At 46.5% G+C, this 19,741-nt stretch overlaps 1 protein-coding gene across 3 annotated transcripts in view; it reads left to right on the forward strand.

The window, feature by feature from the left end:
* SLC25A40 (solute carrier family 25 member 40) overlaps positions 1 to 19,741 on the forward strand; it is a 964,848-nt gene that overhangs the window by 45,652 nt on the left and 899,455 nt on the right. The window contains exon 1 of one of the 3 annotated variants that reach the window (XM_069648382.1): positions 10,863 to 10,974. The exons of the other annotated variants lie outside the window; for them this stretch is intronic. The gene's annotated coding sequence lies outside the window, so the exon portion shown is untranslated. Of the gene's footprint in view, positions 1 to 10,862; positions 10,975 to 19,741 lie in introns of those variants that run through there. 3 annotated transcript variants of the gene reach the window in all.

A 19,741-nucleotide genomic window follows, 5' to 3' on the forward strand; every position in this document is an offset into this window, starting at 1 on the left:
TATCGCTGACACCTACACCAGTGCTTCCTTCAGACAGGTCCCTCCCCAATACTCTTTGTTGTTCTGTCTTCAGGCCTATGGACCCCCCATATGGTCTCCGTTCTCACTCCTTTTATCCTCTTCTCCCATTAATGGTGGAACCCTGTGGGAGGCCCTCCTGGCCCCCTTCCACTCCTACAAGAACATCATTAATGTCTACTTAAATGGCACTGTCTTGGTCCAGGGTCATCAGGCCAATCTCCTCCTTTTCGAATGATGCTTCCTGCATCTTATCAACTTCCTTCCTTCTCCTGCTACTCCTACCTACCCCTCTATAACTACTCTGCCTCTCTGGCACCCTCCTCTGCTTCACTGGCTGGTCTGCCTCCTCCTTCTGCCACCTCTCTGGCACCCTGTTTTCCTCTCTGACTACTCTGCCATCTCCTCCTTCCTCCTCTGCCCGTTCTCGGGCACCTGTAACACTTCCGCAGGGTGTATGTCATTCTTGTACCCCTCCACGGAAGTATTGCAAAGGTGGCAATCTGCTCCACGTCGCTACTCTTAACTCTTGCTCCGCTGTCAAACACTCCTCGGACATCTGTCACGATCACTGGCCCTACCAATACTGGCTTTTCCCCTTGCACCTACCCTAGTGTAGTAGCAGGCACATATGCACATTGCCCGGGGTTTCCAAGGCACCATTGGGGTTCTTTGACCAGGTTGAGAAAGAACAAAAAGAGTTGGGCCCAAGCTTGGCGTGCCTGGTGCCATGTTTCTTATTCATGAGGTGACTATGCCCTGCCACTTCTTATTCCTTCAACATGTATGCAGAATAAACCAAGCAGCACTTAAAATGCTGCAGGACTGCCTTTGGGTGTGGCTGGCTCTGCCTTTTGGGTGGGGCTGGGCATGCTTAGTCATTGGGTGGGGGTGGGCATGCTTAGTCATTGGGTGTGGCTGGGTATGGTTGGCTATTTAAGCCACACCCATGCAAGGGTTCCCTGCTCCATGTCATTCTGCCACTGCAGCGTGACGCTTACCGGCCTTCCTCCTGCTCTCAGCACCTGAACGAAGAAAGAAACAGCTGTTAGACAGAGCTCTGCTCTACGGACCCTGTCTCCGATCCTCGGCAGCACTCGCCTTGTTATCCTTGTGTGAATTCCTGGCAGCAACGCTTCTTGGCATCTCAGCTTTTAGACTCCTCCATTTCCGTTCCTGCTGGAAAGAGAAAAGAAACAAGACAACAGTTAGTAAGTGGAATTACCGCACAAGGTAGCAGCGTTATGAACTGTATTAACATCGCGCATATCATTAAGGCAGCAATTGAAGAAGGTGAAAGCAACATTGTGCTTGGGGGGAAAAGCGGCGCTTCAGAAAGCACCAGCATAGTGCCTTCAAGGCCGGCAGCTGTTATATGGTCCACAACATAGCACCATGCACAAAAGGCGCAGTGCTCTGCATCAAGACACTCTACAGAGCGCCAATCATAGAAGGAACAGGGCACAACCAGGACGCTAATGTGCCCCGAAGAAAAACTGCTCAGAACTCTTACACGGCAAAAGGACACAAGTGCATACAGGACAGTGTGCACAGCCAAACCGAACTTTAAAACCACCCTTTATAGACAATTATCTACGCCGCAAGGTGAAAGGACACTGATCCACGCCGTAGCAGGCCTGGGCTGGATATAGACCACCACAGCCAGTGACGTAACTGACTCTACACCTATTTCGCCCCTGCTCAAGAAATAGCAGGATGGAGAGCTTCTCTTCCTGATAAATCAGGTGAGCGGCGACCACGAAAGTTGGGAACCCAGGGGGAGGGGTGGTACAGGGTGGAGGGAGAAGCCCTATCCACCACTCTCATTAACGCAGTATTGTGTATCCCTTTTAGGGTCACGGCCAGGGGTTCAGTTCCACCAGAGGGTCCTGACATAGTCACCACACGGAAGAGGTTTCCTGGTGCCCACGCAGAGCTAAGTTGAGCGTTGCACATCTGCCGTCTCCTCGAAGATCTTTATCTGGATGTACTCGGTTTCACCGAGACTTGGTTCATGGCCAGCTCTGTCACAAGTTTTGACACACTGCTGATGGCTACAAGATCCTCTCCATACCCAGAACTAACCGTCCTGGAGCAGGAGTAGCCCTGATCGTCCAGGATGTGGATCCCTGCTTCTGCCATTCTTATGCAGGCCTACTCCTCCTTTGAATACCTGGTTTGCAGGCTCTCTATCTCTCCTGTCCTCTCTCACTGTGGCCACCATCTACAGGCCACCTGGCCAGGTCACTCTCTTCCTCTGAGTGGGCTGACCTCTCCTCCCTCCTTGCCTCTACCTCTCAACTTCTCCTCCTCTGAGACCTCAACATCCACTTGGATGCTCCTAGCCCCTCCTCGGGGCTCTTTCACAACCTCTCTCTCTCTCTCTCTCTCTCTCTCTCTCTCTCTCTCTCTCTCTCTCTCTCTCTCTTTCTCTCTTTCTCTCTTTCTCTCTCTCTTTCTCTCTGTCTCTCTCTCTCTCTCTCTCTCTCTCTCTCTCTCTCTCTCTCTCTCTCTCTCTCTATTCTTCCCTCTGGCCCCACTCACTCTGCAGGGCACACAGTGGATGTTCTAATCTCTTCAGACCTCCCCCTCCCCAACCCTCTCACCACTCCTCTCTCTTGTAATGACTATTTTCTTCGCTCCTCTCACCTGTCGCTCTGTGCCCCTCAGGTTAAGTCGGCCCCAGCACTGCCACCCACCTTCTTAGTCATCTGGCTCATGAAGTGTGTGTCATGATCTCTGCTTCCAAAAGGTCAGGGTTTTCCCAACTCCCTTGGAAGCAGATCCATAACCCAGGTTCCGAGTGCCAACCAGTCCCAATTGGGACCTTTTGGACCCAGTCCTGGCGCCAGTGGCACCAGGCTCATAAATATGCCCAGTCCCAGCGCTGGAAGCGCCAGGCTCATAATGCTTGGGTGGACTTACCTGCAGCAGACCATGCTGCTTACTTGCCTGCCAGTTGAGCCTCTGATCCTCTTCTGTTTGGAACTACTTTTCCTGTTGGGTGGGGCTGGAGCCACTCCCTAGATTCAGAACACTGGAACTCTTCTGGAAGGCAGGAACTCTTTTCTTACCAGGAACTCTTTTCTTACCTAGGCGTGGCTGTGGAAGGAGACACCTAAGCACTACAGGAGGCTATTTAAACCACACCCGGTGGATGAATCTTGCTTTGCGTTATTCTGCACCCTCTGCAGCAGAACGCTCATCGTGTCTTCTGCATCCGGTCCTGGGCCTAAGGAAAAAGGCTTACCATCCTGAATCCAGTCTTCAGCAACACCTATAAAGACAAGAAAGAACAGGTTAGCATTCCGGCATCTGAAAGGCAAAGGCTTACCTACTCTTCGTGCGCTCCGGAGGTCTTCACACTGCATTCCGGCATCTGAAAGACAAAAGCTTACCAACTCTTCGCACGCTCCGGAGGCCGTCGGCGCTGCATCCCGCATCTGAAAGACAAAACAAGGTGCGTTTAAAGACATTGGGGAACTTTAATACTCACGTGCCATTACTCCTTTCCACATCTAACCCAGTGGGTATCCCGGCACCCTGCAGCCGTTCCGAACTTGTACCTGCAAAATAAAAAGACAGTTAGAGCGCATCGTGAAGCTGGCAACAAGCGCTTACTTACGTGCTTCCAGGCGCTTCTATTCATCACACGGGCTCCATCTTCAACTCACTTCAGCCCGTCATCCGCCATCGCCGGAACCCTGCAAAACCATTATTAAAGACTTTAAAGACATTTGAGTTACTCGAAACTTACAGTTCGTGCAGTAAACGACGGACATCAGTCCTCTGAAGTCAAGAGGCCTGCGCTACCTATCCAGTGAAGAAACTGGTTACAGCACCCTGCCCCGAGGCAGATGGAGAGCTCGGCATTCACTTACCTAAGGTGAGAGCGTTAACCTGTGGGGGTCTACAGGAGAGGAGAAGAGGAAAGAGATAGGGATACCCCAATAACCCCAGTTCATTAACCCCGTATTTTCTATCTGCAGACATCTTACTCTGCACGTCAGGCATACAGTGCACAGAGGTCCAGCCCAAAGAGCCAACCGGGTGCTGCACATCACCTTTGAAGATACTGTAGTCGCCCAGTCAAGACCGGCGCCTCTGCGAGAATCAGGTGAGCGTTACAGTGTGTGTCAGTGGAGACTTTCGCTGCTACTTTCTCGCCACCTCCTACACTCTCGGCTGACTCAGACTCTGACGCAGCCCTTTCCAACCTTCATCTCTCAATCTCTAATAATCTGGATGTCCTTGCACCTGTCATGAGGATCCGTTTGAAGCCTGCATCCAAGTGCAACTTTTGGTACGATTCCGACCTCGCCACCCTTAAGCGTAAGTGTAGGGTGGCTGAGAGGAAGTGGAGGGCATCAGGCTCATACTCTGACAAACTGCCCTGTCGCCTGCTCCAAAGTCAATACAGACTCTCTGTCCTTTCTAAGAAGAGAACCTACATCCAAGCCCGTGTCTCTGCAGTCTCTAACAACATTTCAAAATCTGCAAGGAGCTGGCCAATCCTGTTGCAGTCTCCATCTCTCCTGTTCCCTGCCATGCCCTTTACACGGTTCTAGCATCTAATTTTACTACTAAACTCAGGACATCCTGTCCACTCTCCTCTTCCTCTACCTCCTCTTCCTCTCTGCCTACAACTCCAGGTCCCTTTCCGGCTGTATCTACTCTTCCTTTCTCCTCCTCCTCCTCCCTGTTCACTCCCTACGATGTTTCCAGACAAGTCCAACCTATGAAAGTCTCGTCAAAGCAGGTGCTCCCCTGCTCCTCCTGAACCATTAAGGACCACATCAACACACTTGGTCGAGTCTTGGCCGATTTCTGCAATCACTCTTTTGCCGCTGGAACCTTGCCTACCCCCTTAATCACTCCCTTGTGTACACCCTCCTTAAGAATCCCTCTGCCGATACGTCCTCTCTGGCAAATTACGTCAACATCTCCATCACTCCTTTCCTGGGCAAACTCATGGAAAACTGGCCATCTCCCAGCTTAATCTACATACTGAATCTGTTGGTTGTCTCCATGACCACCAGTCTGGCTTCAGAGCAGCCAGAACCACGGAAACTGCTCTCCTGAACACCCGTGAAGACTTGCTCTCTAATCTTGACTCTAATCTTCCTTCTGTCCTCATTCTTCTTGATCTATCCTCTGCTTTCGACACGGTCAACCACGCCATCCTGCTCAATTGTCTCTGTGATAACCTGGGTATCTGGTCAGGCCCTAGCCTCGTTGACCTCCTTTCTCTCAGATTGACCCGCCCAGGTCCAACTTGGGTCCTTTCTCTTTTCCATCTCTCTCTGTACATGTGGTGTTCCCCAGGGGTCTAACCTTTCTCCCTGGCTCTTTAACCACTACCTGGCACCTCTGACCAACCGTATCTCTACCTTCTGTTCTATCTTTCAGTGTTATGCAGATGACACGTGGCTCTCCTTCAGGCTCTCCTCAGCCTCTTCTGCTCCTTCTCTCATACCTGACTGACTGTCTGCAATTAAAGAATGGTGTGCCTCCAATGAGCTCTGCCTTAATGCAAGTAATACTGAGATCCTCCTCATTGGGACACCTGCTCTCGCCTTCCCTCTCTCACTCTGGCCGCCCAATCTGGGCCCTCTACATGCACCCTCCTGTGAGGCTAAGAACCTTGGTGTCATCTTCAACTCCACTCTCACCTTCTCTCCTCACATCTCTGTCTCTAAGAAGTAAAACTATCAGATGCACCACCTCAGAGGTATTTTTCCTTTTCTCACTTTCCCCCAGAAACTCTGTCTCCAGAGCCCTGTTTCTCTCTAGGCTGGACTTCTGCAACAGCCTCTTTCTAAATCTACCTGCCTCTACTCTTCACCTTTTACAACTAAACCAGGACGGCGAGACTTGTCCTTGGCCTTAAGCCCAATGATCGTATCTCTCCAGCCCTGAAACCTGTCCACTGGCTCCCTCTGGCTGCAAGGATCAAGTTCAAGACCCTCTGTATCATTCAGAAGGCTTTCTGGGGTCCGAGACCACAATACATCCCACTTTCTCTTCCTAAGGATCTTCCTTCTCGACCCATCCGCTCATCCACCTCCAACTATCTGAGGGTCAGAAGTTTCTCCAGGCAGAGAGTGGGAGGTAGATATCTGTCTTGGGTTGGGGCCTCCCTCTGAAATAGCCTCCTGCCTCTCTCAAACTTGAGCAGGACCACCTAAAGTTCCGGAAGCAACTCAAGACCTTCCTTTTCGCTTGTGCTTTCTCTTTCTCTCGCTGATGCACCTGTCTGCTGTGCAAACTGGTTACCTAGCCACCCACTGAACTTACAGGACCAGGCTCCAGCACAACCAGTTGCCCTTGCACTGCCTCCAGGCCACATCCACTTAGGGACTGTATCTGCAAGCCTACAGTTCCCCGACTCCTTGCCCTTATGATCCACTTCCTGGCAGCACTTACGTCTTCTTTTGCACTCTCCCCTCCCCCCTGGCACTTCTCTCCCTCTCTACCCCCGGCACTTGTGCAATCTGAATGACACAAGTCCTAGTAAGATCGTTGTTTTGTCCTCCTTCTGTCATCCCTTCCTTGTCTTGTCGCGCCTAGAAACACTTATCTAAATGACTTATTATATCCTAACCGTCCACCCAGGTGATCCTCCCTCACAGCTGCACCCCCAGGGTCAGGATCCAAATGCAATGGCCTTTCCCTGGCCACCTGCACAGAGGATCCAAGCAGAGTAGGAATGAGAATACCCTCAGGTTTCTCACATACACTTCCCCAACACAGGTTGGACCAGCGTGCTTTACATGGAAAGGGGAGAGGAAGTTTACCTTATCTTGCTCTCAGCCCTTTCGGGTTCCACTGTGGAGCAGCCAGGTTGTCGGTCCAAGAAACCCTGCATGTTTAGGCTGGATTTTCTTCTCTGTGATATTGCGTTAATTTCCACAAAACGAACACTTTCTTCCTCACTAGCTCTCCTTTCAAATTTTGGAGGCTCCAGTGTCATTTGGGGAGGAGGTCCTACTATAGGAGTCTTGGATTTTACTTGTGCCACTTTTGAAACCCATTTATCGAATTGGGTCACATCACTTCCCAGGAGTAACTGAGCTGGTAAATTAGATATCTCTGCTACAGTTAAGATCTATTTTCCTTCCCAAAATGGTAATAGGGATTCAGGCTTAGGGATATCTTTTCATATGGCCATGTACACAGGTTACTCTCTTTTCCGACTTCTTTCCAACCCTGAGGGAGTAACCCTTTTCTTTATGGCACTTTCCTTACTTCCTGTATCCAATTCCGCCCAGACAATTTTTCCTTCCTTCTAAGGTAACAGGGACTTTACACAAGGTTGTCTCTCCAGTATAACAAAGACATAGGGCTTTCTTTGGTTCCTATCATCTTTTCCCATTTTGTCAGACTTGTTTAGGATCTTCTTCTACTCCAACATCACACGAAATTGACTGTATAACAAGTTATTATGAGGGCTCAATCCCTTCCTTATTCTCTTGAGTCTGGCTGGGTTCTCTGAAGGACAGTGAATTGGGAAGATCACCCATGTTCAATGGACAAGATCTTACAACATGTCCATACCCTTTGCAAGAGTACCACTTTTGATAGGAGTCCAGAAGTGGGTTTATTACTGGAGGATAATCGCCTCCCTTTGTCTGCTCCCATAGGGACCTGGCTGTTGTGCAATCCTGTTCTAATGCTGTCCTTATCTGGGTAAAGTGGATAGGCCGTAGTTCTGGCGAGGAAGATGGAATACTAGATGATGACTTAATGGGGGCTCCATAGGGCCTCACAAGAGCTTCTCACCATGTCTATGTTATCTCCCCCTATTTCTCATTTTATGGATCCTCAAACTCTCTGGGGGAGTGACTAATTTGGGTAACACATCCTTCTCAAGGGAGAATCGTCTTTCCGTTTTAAATGGACCACAGACAAGATTTTGATTCCCCTTTTGCTAAATATTTTCTTCTAACTTTCTTTCAAAGATGGATAGGTAAGAGGTTCCCATAAGATTTCATACCTTAAGCTTCCCCCAATTGGCCCTGTTTGATCTCAATGGGATCATCAGAAAAATTCAAAAGGGTAAACTTCAATTCCTCTCCCCAGGAAAGTATAGGTTGTATCTTTAATCCTCTTTCTGTAGAGAGTAACACCTAATGCCCATGCCATAGGGGAAACTTAGTTGTAAACCTAAGGAGATTATTATTTTGTCCCTCCTCTGGTACTCGACAATCTTGTGGACAAAAAAGATGGAAATCATTCCCCTCTATGGACTTTCTTATGGGAAGGATAGCTTGTGAGTTCAAAGCTTGAAAGCCTACCCCTAAATGATGGTTCACACGGTTGGGAAAGTTAGGGTTTCTCCACAGACTCTTGCTGTGTAGATTTGATCCACTAAAAGAATTTGGGCCAGTCTCTGCCTCTTGAGATTTTCGCTTCTTGAATGCCGGACAGTCAAGATAACGTATCGTGGAATATTTTTTCGCAGTTTTTTTGCAGCAAATTTTGTAACGAAAATAGCCATTGTTTATTTTTATTTTATTTCCACTTTTTTTAACATTATTTTTCAGTTTTATCTATTGCCAAACACCAACATCCCATATATATAATTTTCTAACCCCCCCCCCCCAAAAAATGAACTGGGTTTTTTTCGTAAAAAAACCCAGTGAAAAAATGTACCGCGATGAAAGGAAGTTGTACCGTTTTGATTACATTGCTGCTATGTACCACAAACTCACGCTGATAAGGTGCCAAATGTACTGGAGTGTAGAGGTGCAGGTTTTCCATGAATCTGAAGAACAGTTATAGTGCCCTTGCGAGGCACATACATTCCCAGAGGGTTTTAGGTAGCTTACTTGCCTATGGTTTTATTCCATCACTGAGTGACATTGCACAGGGTGGGGGCACTTGGTCAATTCTTTCAACCCGGTTGCCCCCAGCCCCATACCATAATATTACAAAAGTGCCTTGTATAACAGAGTGATTTACGTCACTGGCCTCATAGGCCGTACTTTACACGTGGGTGCGGAGCTAACACGTAGCCTGATCATTGTGAATGAGGACATGGTTAGTCCCAGCGACAGATGTGAGATTGTTATAGAGCTTTCCCCTAGTAACATGGCCGACAGCCACACGCGAGCAGGCATGTTATGTTAAGCACATTTATATAGCGCATGGTCGCCCAGAGGCATCATGGCGCTGGAGAGCGAGAGACAAAGTACCATGAGGCAGGGAGCCACAGGATGTCACCGTGTTTAACAGAATAAATGCGTTTTTAGGGCTTTCCTAAAGGTCATATTGTTTGGCAGCCTTTTCATTGCCAACAGAAGATCATGCCACAACTGCGCTGCTGCAATAGAAAAGGCACGTCCACCAATCCGGGTGCGACAGAAGGGGGGAATACAAAGCAAGCCTGCCGACGCTGAGCGCAGCGAACATTTTGGAAAATAGCGGACAAACTTGGAGCAAGGATATTCTGCCCCCTAATCATACAAAGCTCGATGAATAATGCAAATGGACTTAAAGACAACACGTTGAGACACCGGAAGAAGTGTAGAGAGCAAAGAACTGGAGAAATGTGGGCTCCATAAGGTGACCCAGTTGCCATACGTGCTGAAAAATTTTGAAGGGGTTGGAGACATTGGACCAAGCCCTTAGGCTGCGCCAGATAAAGAGAGTTACAGTGGTACAACCTGCTCAACACCATGGCAGCCACATCCAACGGACGCAGTGACCCCAGTATCATGTGAAGATATACTGCCGATACTTGGGCCTCCATGGAAAGTGTGGCTGACATGATCACCTCTTTTTACCTTAGCCATAGGAACAGGAAGAGAACCAAGAGAGGGTGGCCAAAAGGAAGAGATCCATAGTGAAGGGTCCGGGGGGACCCCACCACCAGCACCTCTGTTTTGTCCCCATTCAACTTCAGCCAGTTAAGGCCCATCCGCTCTCCCACGGCAGTCGGGCACTGATGAAGGCACAACGACACCTCAGCCTGGTCAAGATTTAAGCGGATCAGAAGCTGGGTGTGGTCGGAATAAGAATAGCACCTGACGCCGAAGGAGCGGATGAGACAAACTAAAGAGCAGATGTAAATGTTGAAGAGAATGGGGGACAGAGCAGAGCCCTGTGGCACCCCACAGCTGAGGTGGCAGGACCAAGATGAGAAAGAAGCAAGAGAAAGAGATTGAGATCTGTCAGGCAGGAAGGACGAAAACCAGGTAAGTACTTGACCCAAGATTTTGATCTGGGCCAGGCGGGACAGTAGGGTTGGAAGGTCCACGTGGTGGTTACCATGCCAACCAAGTGTTTATAGTAGTGAACGAGCATCGGAAAAGCTTCTTTGCCGTCCAAACCTGCTCGAACAGAAAACTCAGCAGTAAACGCTGTTATTGTAAGTGAAGTCTTTTGTTTGTTGGCTATTGACACAATGCCATACTTGCATGACAGCTAGTAATATGCACCCCATACTTTACTAGTGCTCGAAAAGAATCTATGTTTAGTGTGGTTATGGGACTGTTGCACAGTCATTGTAAATTTAATGGAGCCCTGACCTTAGGGGTTGTAATACATAATTCTACACAATTGGATCGTCACTGTAACGTACATGCGCATGGCAGAAATTAGAACACATATTTCATCCAGTTATGTTCTTTACAATCATCGAGGCAGATATAATCATGAGACCGGAAGGTGGACGAGTTAATTCAATGGATTCGAAAGGGCTAGCATGTATGGTATCACACACACATTTTATTTACACTGACCGTATTTATTCTGCAACTTTAAATAAATCAGATATTGAGAAATGTTGATAAACAACAGTGTTGTGGAGCCATGCAAGGTTACAATGATGTGGTATTTATGTTGTCCCATTTAGATTGTCAAGCAGTGAGAACCATGTGTTCTCTTCACATTGATATACCCAAATACATCACGAATGAATTAGCCCTTGGGGGTGACGGAAAACCACTGGAGGTTAGTCTTCCTAAGATACACCTTGATGTATGTGGAAAAGATGAAATCTAAAAATACTAAATTAAATATTATCAGTAACTTTAGGTACACAGATGAATATGAACTGTTACCTCTGAACAGAAATTGTACCCAATAAGCCCCGATGATGGATGGAAAATCCAAAACGCGTCGGCTACTTGTTAAAACTTGGAATTTGTATTAGGATGTAAATAGATTTAGACACAAAAATTGTGAATTTCATTTTTTGAGTTGTTGTTGGTTGTGTACTAATCTGCACTAGGACTCAGTCAGTCCAAACTTCTTAAGTTTCTTTGTACCAAACTTTATTTGGAATGGAATTCAATTTGGGATGTTAAACCATATCTTTTTGGAATAATATTAAACACAATCTTTTTGAAAAAGTGGATACAATTGAGTATTAAATCTGACTTTTCTTTATAACAATTTTTGTTTATGCATTGTATAATATTGAATACTTTAATATGGGCATCAGCCATTGACTGTATGAGGTTACTTGCCATCAAAAGAGTGCACAAGGGTTACCTGTTGGCGACAACAGGGTAGGTTGGTATACAGATTAGTGCACTGTGTCCAGGGAATGAGGATGAGGGCGGTTGGGATGTATTGTTAACATAACGCGTTTTCCCCGAAGAGTTGTCCCTGGTCCCATAGTGGGAGACTTCCCCATGAGATCCTCCCACTGAGTACTACACCTAGGTGGACTATTGGTTAGCGGCCTCGCCTCTCTGGCACCATGTGCATGGGCTGTGTTGGGGTAGATCGATTTTATCCCAATAGAATAGAGAAATTCTTGTTGCGTGCACCATATTATCATTAAGAAATTGATGTAATATTGTTACAATGTAGTTTTGCATGTATTTATATTAGTTAATTGAGGTTTGTTTAAGGTTACTTAGTTACTTAGTGTTATTTCGTGTCTAGTGGGATACATTTTAGACTTGCATACATGTAGTAACATACATGGTATGAATATAATATGGAAGTACACTGTGCAACATAGCACAATGAGATTTAAAGCACAGAAGCTTTATATTAAGTGGGGGAAAAGTTCTTGAATGGGGTACCCATTATGAGGGAATGCAGTAGTTTTGAACAGAACTGCATAAAATAAACATGCATGCATTCTTGTTTGGGAAAACTGGCTGGCCGAGGAAGAAAGTATTGGTTGGCACAAGACAGCTGCAACCACATGGGAATGGCTATTTGGATCTGAAATAGAACAAAGAAGCAAGGGCCCAGGGCTAGGCTTTTAAATTGAGTGAGTGGCAGAAGAAGCATCTGCCACCTGGCACTGTCAATCTAGGGTTAGTGGCTAAAACTGTAAAAGGGTGACTGAGAGCAAAGATGACCGCAGGTCTATGAGATGGTCAAATAGATTAGCAGGAAAATATTATAATGGGAACAGGGGCCAAAAGAATTGAACTGGTGGTTGCACACAATCAAAGGCCTCTAGGACACCAAGAATAAATATCCATATTGTCAGAGTGCTTGGAGAAACGAGTTAGTGCCCGATCAAAGGAGCCGTTTGTTAGCTTTGTATAGACTCATAAAGTGTCCACATTTAAACCATGCATGTCAGATTTAGCATTGCATGGTTGTGACCATTTGGAAGCTGTACTAAAAATGTATTGTAGGCCATGTGAGGGTTGTGTGTCTTGTGGGAAGAAACCAGAGAGGGCTGGGCTTGTATTTCCAATGTCATGAAAATTTGTATGTCTAAGGGGATGGTGCCACACTGAAGGCAGCCAATGAGCTTGTGGGGATTAGCTTATCTTGTATAGAGCCAACCCATTTGTATTTCAGGTAATGACTTGTAAGTGAACATGAGGGAAATGTGGGAGTGTGTTAACTGTTCTGAAAATGTGTATATATGCTGTATCTGTTCTGCGGTTCAGAGAAACTCTGGTTAGTTCAATCTCCAAGGAGTTGTCTAGCCTCTCTCTCAGCGGCCGTTGTCAAATAAACTTGTTTTAATGACAACCTGAATGCACTTCTTGAGAGGTGGGCTATTTTAGAGTACAAATATCCAAAGTCAGCCCTGACATTTGGTGACCCCTTGATGTGATCACTAGGCCCCACAAGAAGTTGGGAGTTTCTTGTCCGCACATATTGGCTGCAGCGCTTTTCTAAGGGGATCAGTAATTGTGCACATAAAAAGGAGCCGTTTGCAAGCACCATATTGGTTAAAAGCGTGTTTGCTCCTTAAGGCTTGGTGCCGCGGCATAGCTGTGTAGGACGATTGAGAGGAGCACCTTTTCGGAGCGCTTCGGATGATGTCTAGATTATGTAAGTGCACTTTGACAGGAAACCAAGTGTCGTTTTTTTTTTGTAAATATTTTTATGGGAATATTGTAAACAACAAAGCAAAAAGCACAGACCATATACCTGAGATAGAACATTATACGGTTGAGCAGCAAACATCATACACCAATCCAATTAAGCAGGATAAATGAAAAGTTAAAGCAGATATGACATTGAATAACAGCTACAAACTTCAGAGTGACGTCCCTTAAATGGTATAGTCCATCCAACAGCCCAGTACCATATTCCGAAGCTGGGAATAGGAACAATAGCAAACCCCCTCCCCTCAAGCTCCCTCCCTCCCTCCGTCCTATATGACCTGCTGTGCACGGCCACAGGTAACAGGCCAGTATAAAACAAGGGAGTGCTAGCATGGGATAGACCCCTGACCGTGTCCCCACGTTCATGTCATCAGTACTTTAGCCAAGTAGGGGTCTCACATAAGGGTGGATGCCAGCTCTCTGAAATCTTTTGGCGCTGGCAGGATTTGCTATCCGCTTGAAGCAAGACAGGGTTGGCGATTTACATTCCATCAGTAGGGCTTTAGACGCTGAGAACAATGCAATGTGTGTAATAAATACCCTGTGCATCAAAGAGTCTTCGTGCCAATAATCATCTGCAAGCCCCAATACCTGGTGGTGGGCGCCAAGGGCACGTTTGACCTCACCACGGCGGCCACACCCCTGGATACAGTGTGCCAGAATGAATGGACGGACAATCGTGCAGGTTCACAGGACATGACCAATGGTGCCTATCGGCCCACCGTGCCTCCAGCAGTCGGGGGATTGTGAGAGTCCCATGGCAGATAGCTTAGCCCGGTTGTAGTAACCTCTCTGTATGATTTTGTACTGCTTCTACCTATGCTTCCGGCTACATGATGCATATTTAGTGATTGCAAAGGTCTAGTATATGTCTTCCGTGCATAAGGGGCGCTCTAGATCCTCGGCCCATATCGTAGCTAGTTGTGCGTTCCTTCTAAGATTATTAGGGATACAAAAGTCATACAACGTACTGAGTTTCGGTTAAGTCAAGAACAGCCTGCGCAATCTCTGATTTGCATTATAACGGCTCTCTAGCCCTGGAGTCAAATGAGGTAAAATGGAGGACGGCATGTAACATAGCCAGTCTTTCTCAGTAAGCCCAAGGAGGCCCCTCATCTCTGATAATGGCAACAGTTCAGAGTCCTCGCATACGTCCATTATCCTCACATCCTGCCGGTGTGAGGTCTGCCGGCCGCAGAGGACTGCGTGAGTGCTGAATGAAAGAAAAGCTTGTAGGCTAATCCATGGCGGGGTTTCCCTCGCATCATAGCCAGTTAGTATGCCCATTCAATACTACTGTGCAAGTGTAGGGCCGACAATGGAGTGAGTTTTAATTGCTCATGGGACATGTGTGGGTGGGATAGCCAGCAGTTCCTGTGGTGTGTATGGATGTAGTATATGCAATTCCATTGCTCGCCAGCTACCAGGATCCGTTGTATTTAACCAACATTTGGCCCATGAGACAAGTGATGCTGTGTACTATGCCTGCCATGGTGGGAGTGCCAGCTCCATCCAGAGTTTAATTACCAATGGTTCATGTCAATATTGTGACATCAGATTTCATAAGAGAGATTGGGCGATATGCAGCACATTAGGTCCCTCCCTTTCTTGTGGAACACAACTATATTAGCGGCTAGGAAAGAGACTGCAGGAGCAAACCCTCATTTTTAGCTTCTCTAAACATCTGGCCCAGCCTCAGGGGCACAGTGTCATCCAGGGATTTGTACAGGTCCATGGGGATGCCATCTGCGCACACAGCCTTATCGGATCCCAGCCTCATCACAGCGCACTGCACCTCTTCATCCGAAAGTGGGACATTCAGCACATTTAGATCTGCCGGGCTGATGGCCGAGAGGTGGAGAGTCTGAAGGAAGTTGAGAATTTAATTGAGGTCCCTCTCTGGGGGAGGGGCGTATAGCTGTAAAACTCAGCAACAGGGTCGTTGATCACCTTATCCCTGGTCATCAGACCCCATCAGTGTCCTGTGCCGCCTCTATGATGTGGGCACAATGGTTTCCCTTTAATGCTAATGCAAGCATGCAGATTGATCTATCCCCTCTGTGTACAGCCTATGCACCCAGCTAGTGGAGGCCTTCTGAGCCCTTGGGTGGTAACCCGTGTCAGTACAGTCCATGTGCAGAGAATATCTGATAGTATTGTGGGGTCTTGTGACCTTTTATCTTCACGTTCAGCTCCTTGGAGTTCAGCACAGTCCATGTGCAGAGAATATCTGAGAGTACTGTGGGGTCTTGTGACCTTTTATCTTCACGTTCAGCTCCTTGGAGTTCAGATCTTGGGATCTCCAGGTGTTGAGCTTATATGCCAAGCGTGAGATGCATTGTCCCTGTAGTTAGGCTTTAAAAGCATCCCAGCATTTCAGTATATGGAAATCATCAGTGAGGGTGGTCTGCCAAAACACCTCAGTCACCCCTCAGACGTTCAACAAAGTCGAGGTATCCTAGAGCCATCAAGTTAAGTCACCAACAACGGGAGTGCTGGGGTGTATCGGCAAGAGTGATCACCAAACAGATTGGCGCGTGATCCGAGAGTGTCATGGGGAGGATATTGCATCACATGAGGTGATCGCATGGGTCAAATTGCAGGGGAGAAGCCAATAATCCAATCGTGAGTAGCTAAGGCGATGGTGTGAAAAAAGTGGTCTTTCCCGTCTCCGTTCTTATGTCTCCAGGCATGTATCAATCTAACGTCTGCAATCAGGGAGAGGAGAGTCTTCCATTTTTTGCATTGTTGCATTGTGTTAGTGGTGGTGGGAAGTCTGTTAAGGGCCAGAGACAAGGCTATATTAAAGGCCCCTTTGAGCAGTGTCAAATGTCCCATGTATTGTGTGCATGTAGCAAATGAATGTATGAAAAACCACGGCAGATCTGTGGTGGGGGCATAAATATTGATAAGCGTGATCCACTGGCGATGTAGCTGCCCATGGAGTAATACAAACCTGCCCTCCCCATCAGCCTTGGTTTTCAGGATCGTAAGGGGAGCATGCTTATGCGCCACCCTCTTTTCCCATGGTAAGAGGAGTGAACTGCCAACCCCACCTATCCTCTGCGCAGTTTAGCTGATTCTGCTATGTTCAGATGTGTTTTCTGCAACAAGAGACCATCACCCTTAAGGTCTCTGACGTATTTAGGTATTCACTGCCGCTTAATCCGGAGCCCAACCCTTGAATGTTTAGCATAATACAGGTGAAAGAACCAGTGAAAGCATTACAAATAGCTCATAGAGCATGCTCAGCAGTTGGCTATGAAACGGGTAGTTAAAGCATTGCCAAACAAACCACCCTGGATAGCGGGGCAGCACAAAAGCAGCAGGTTGGAGCGCCAATAGTAGTAATACCAACTTGAACAGTGGCAGAGCCAGCAGGACCATGCAGGAAGGTAGTGTGCAGTACGACAATATGATTCTGTTGGAAGCGGCTGGTTTTGTGTTTGTTCCCAGGTCCCAGTGCGGCTTGACAGTAATCAGTGACGTACGCAAGGTCCTTTTTTCCAAACGGGAGGTTCGTTTTAGGCGTTTGCTGAGATCGTTCGGGAAAACACTGTGAAAACGCTGTGAACGCTGTGAGCATGAAGCCGTGTGCGATACCCGGCGTTTTTTTTTTGCCCGAGCCTGGTGAGCTGACTGCTGACTGCTACATAGCGGACTGCTACGCACGGACGCAGGGGAAGTGCCGGGGAAGGGGAAGCGTCAGCGAGCAGCCAAGCAGCTTGTGGCAGCCTGCAAAAGAAGCAAAAACCGAGCCTAGTGAACCCTAGTATGTTTTTTTCTGAACTCTGATGAATAAGTGCCTGTAAGGGAACAGGGCAGTAGCAGTGAGCAGGGGGGGAAGGTAACTTGAAGTAGGCCTATTACCTACTGATTAAGTTGCTGATTAAGTCGTAAAAGAAACTACTGGCACTCAATTTGAGGGGGTAGTGCGCTGTGTGTTCTGTGTTGTGAGTTGTGTGCCGCCTGGCGCCGGCGCCCAGTGGGAGACTGTGGAGACTGGGTCTCTTTGATCCCACTGACTGGGTAACAGAGGTGGTAATACGTGTGCAGAGCTCCGCAGAGTGGTAGATTTCTGTGGGCTCTTTGCACCGTTATAGACAAATAAAAGAATTGTGTCTACAATCTGACTGTATCCACCATAATAAACGCAACACAGCGGCATTTGTGTGTTGTGTGTTGTGTGTCGGTTTATCATCTGAACCCACTGCAATAACAGACCTAATACAATTCAACTGCAGGCAAAAGGTAGAAGAAATAATGGTGAGAAAAAACGGGAGACTGTTGGATATAGTACTCCTTTGATCCCTTTTTTTTTACCATCTCATCTCCTAAGATAAAGTGTGGAATTGCACTTGAATAATAACAATAATCTCATGCAAAACGAACAATAATAATTCGTATTGAGCATCCACTACGATACTTAATAAAGAGCTCTGCAAAACTGAGAAATGACCTCCCGCTACAATCTGAGGAGTAGTCCCTTTGCCGATGATCTAAGAGCTCCTCAGTGGGATGGCTTGTATATGGAAAAATCTTCGCAGGTTGAAGAAAACATTCCAGGTCCAGATATTCCTACTACCCCGACAAACGATACTAACCTAGTGGAGGTTCAAATTCATCAAGAACCTCAAGCCGATAAGACACCAGCAGAAGACATCTTGAGAGATACAATTAAAAACATTCCATCCACCTTACTAAGGGACTTCACTTTGACATCAACAAATATAAAAGGGACTATTGATCATTATTTCCAGAAACAAAGGCATAATAGCCTGAGTGCCCTCACTTCAAACTCCCTGAGGCTCTTAAACCAGGATCCCAACTCAATGACTGAGAATAGACAACCAGAACTACCAATCTCAGTAATAGATCTTTCAAGGACTCCTAACCACCTTTTGAGCTTAACCCAAAATCCATTATACCAAGAAGAGAGATTGAACTCAACAGAAGCTTTTCAAAGAGAGTCAGCTGCATTTGATGAACTAAAAATAGATCTTGCACATAGATCCTCGGTAGCCCGTGGGTGCAAGAGTCAAGATCCTAGGGAAGGGGATCCAACCCCACCAGCATAAAATAATGTTCTGAATTCATTGGTGAAAGTTTTTGAACTTCTTAAAAGGGATGTGCAGACACATACAGGAATCCTGATGGAAATGACAAAAGACATTGAACAATTCGAATTCACAGTGGTAGGGCAAAGCAATGTAATAAACTGCTCAGTATTGCCCACACTGATAAGGATGGAAGACGGCTTCTCCAAACAAAGTGAAGATCTAAGTGAAATTAAACAACAACTAACTTCTTTGCTAACGGAGGACTCTGAGATTAAGGACTTGTTAACAAAAATCAATTCTAGACAAACAAATCCTTTAAAACAGCAGGAAACTGACAAGAAAAAATATGACATTCAGCCAGGGTTGAACATACTTGCTGATGATACTCCTCTATCGGAGTCTGTGATGGAAAAATTCTGCCGCCTGGCACAGGTCGCATATTTATTATTTGAACAGTCTCCAGAAAACCAAGATGAAATAATTGAGATATCAACACAAGAAGTAATTGCAAATGAAACTCCATGGAAGAGGAGTACATAGCCAAACCAAACCAAAACCAAAAACCAAATCATATGTCCTCTAAGTCTAGATGTAGACAGGACAAGAAAACAAAAAACATGAAGGGTTCAAAAATAAGGAGATCAAACGTGAATAGCTTTGTAAAGGGGATCTCGGACCCGGGGGATAACCCAGAAAATCATATCGAACTGGAAAAGAACGATCAGAATCTGGAAGTAGAATCCCCACTGTATGAAGTTCAGGGCGGAACAGTATCAGAAAAGCAAAAAAACAACAAAAGAAAAAAATTCCTGCTAATATTGTCCCAGGAAAAGTAAAAGAAGTAGAAATGAACAAAAAATCAGTGGGCACTCAGACAGAAGTAAAATCTACAAATGTAGACAAAAATCCACATCAGCAGGACACCGTCAGATCAAAGACAACAGGGAAGCTGCTACAGCTTGCACCAATATTCTTAACTAAACAGAAAACAGTTTCTAAAGCCCTAATACTAAGAGAGACCGGTTTGAGGATTGCCCCGATATTTAACATGACAAGAGCAAAAGCGGGAAGTACAGTTGATACATCGGAACCGCAGACAACTATTCACAGGGCGAGATCAATGATTCTTTACCCAAATTGGAGACTAAGAAACCAGACAAATGCGTAGGAACTGGAAATGAAAGGAGCGGGACTCCATCACTGACAACACACTCTTCCGAAGTTATGATTGAAAATACTATGAACTCCGAAGAAGAGCTAACACCTTATTGGGTCCAGAGACTTTGGTTTACTAATGAAGAAAATAGACAGTCTGGTAAACCTTTTAATAGGGGAGCGATCTTG

The sequence above is a fragment of the Ambystoma mexicanum genome, chromosome 2q (genome assembly GCF_040938575.1).
Source record: "Ambystoma mexicanum isolate Mex_15411 chromosome 2q, UKY_AmexF1_1, whole genome shotgun sequence".
NCBI classification, from domain to species: domain Eukaryota; kingdom Metazoa; phylum Chordata; class Amphibia; order Caudata; family Ambystomatidae; genus Ambystoma; species Ambystoma mexicanum.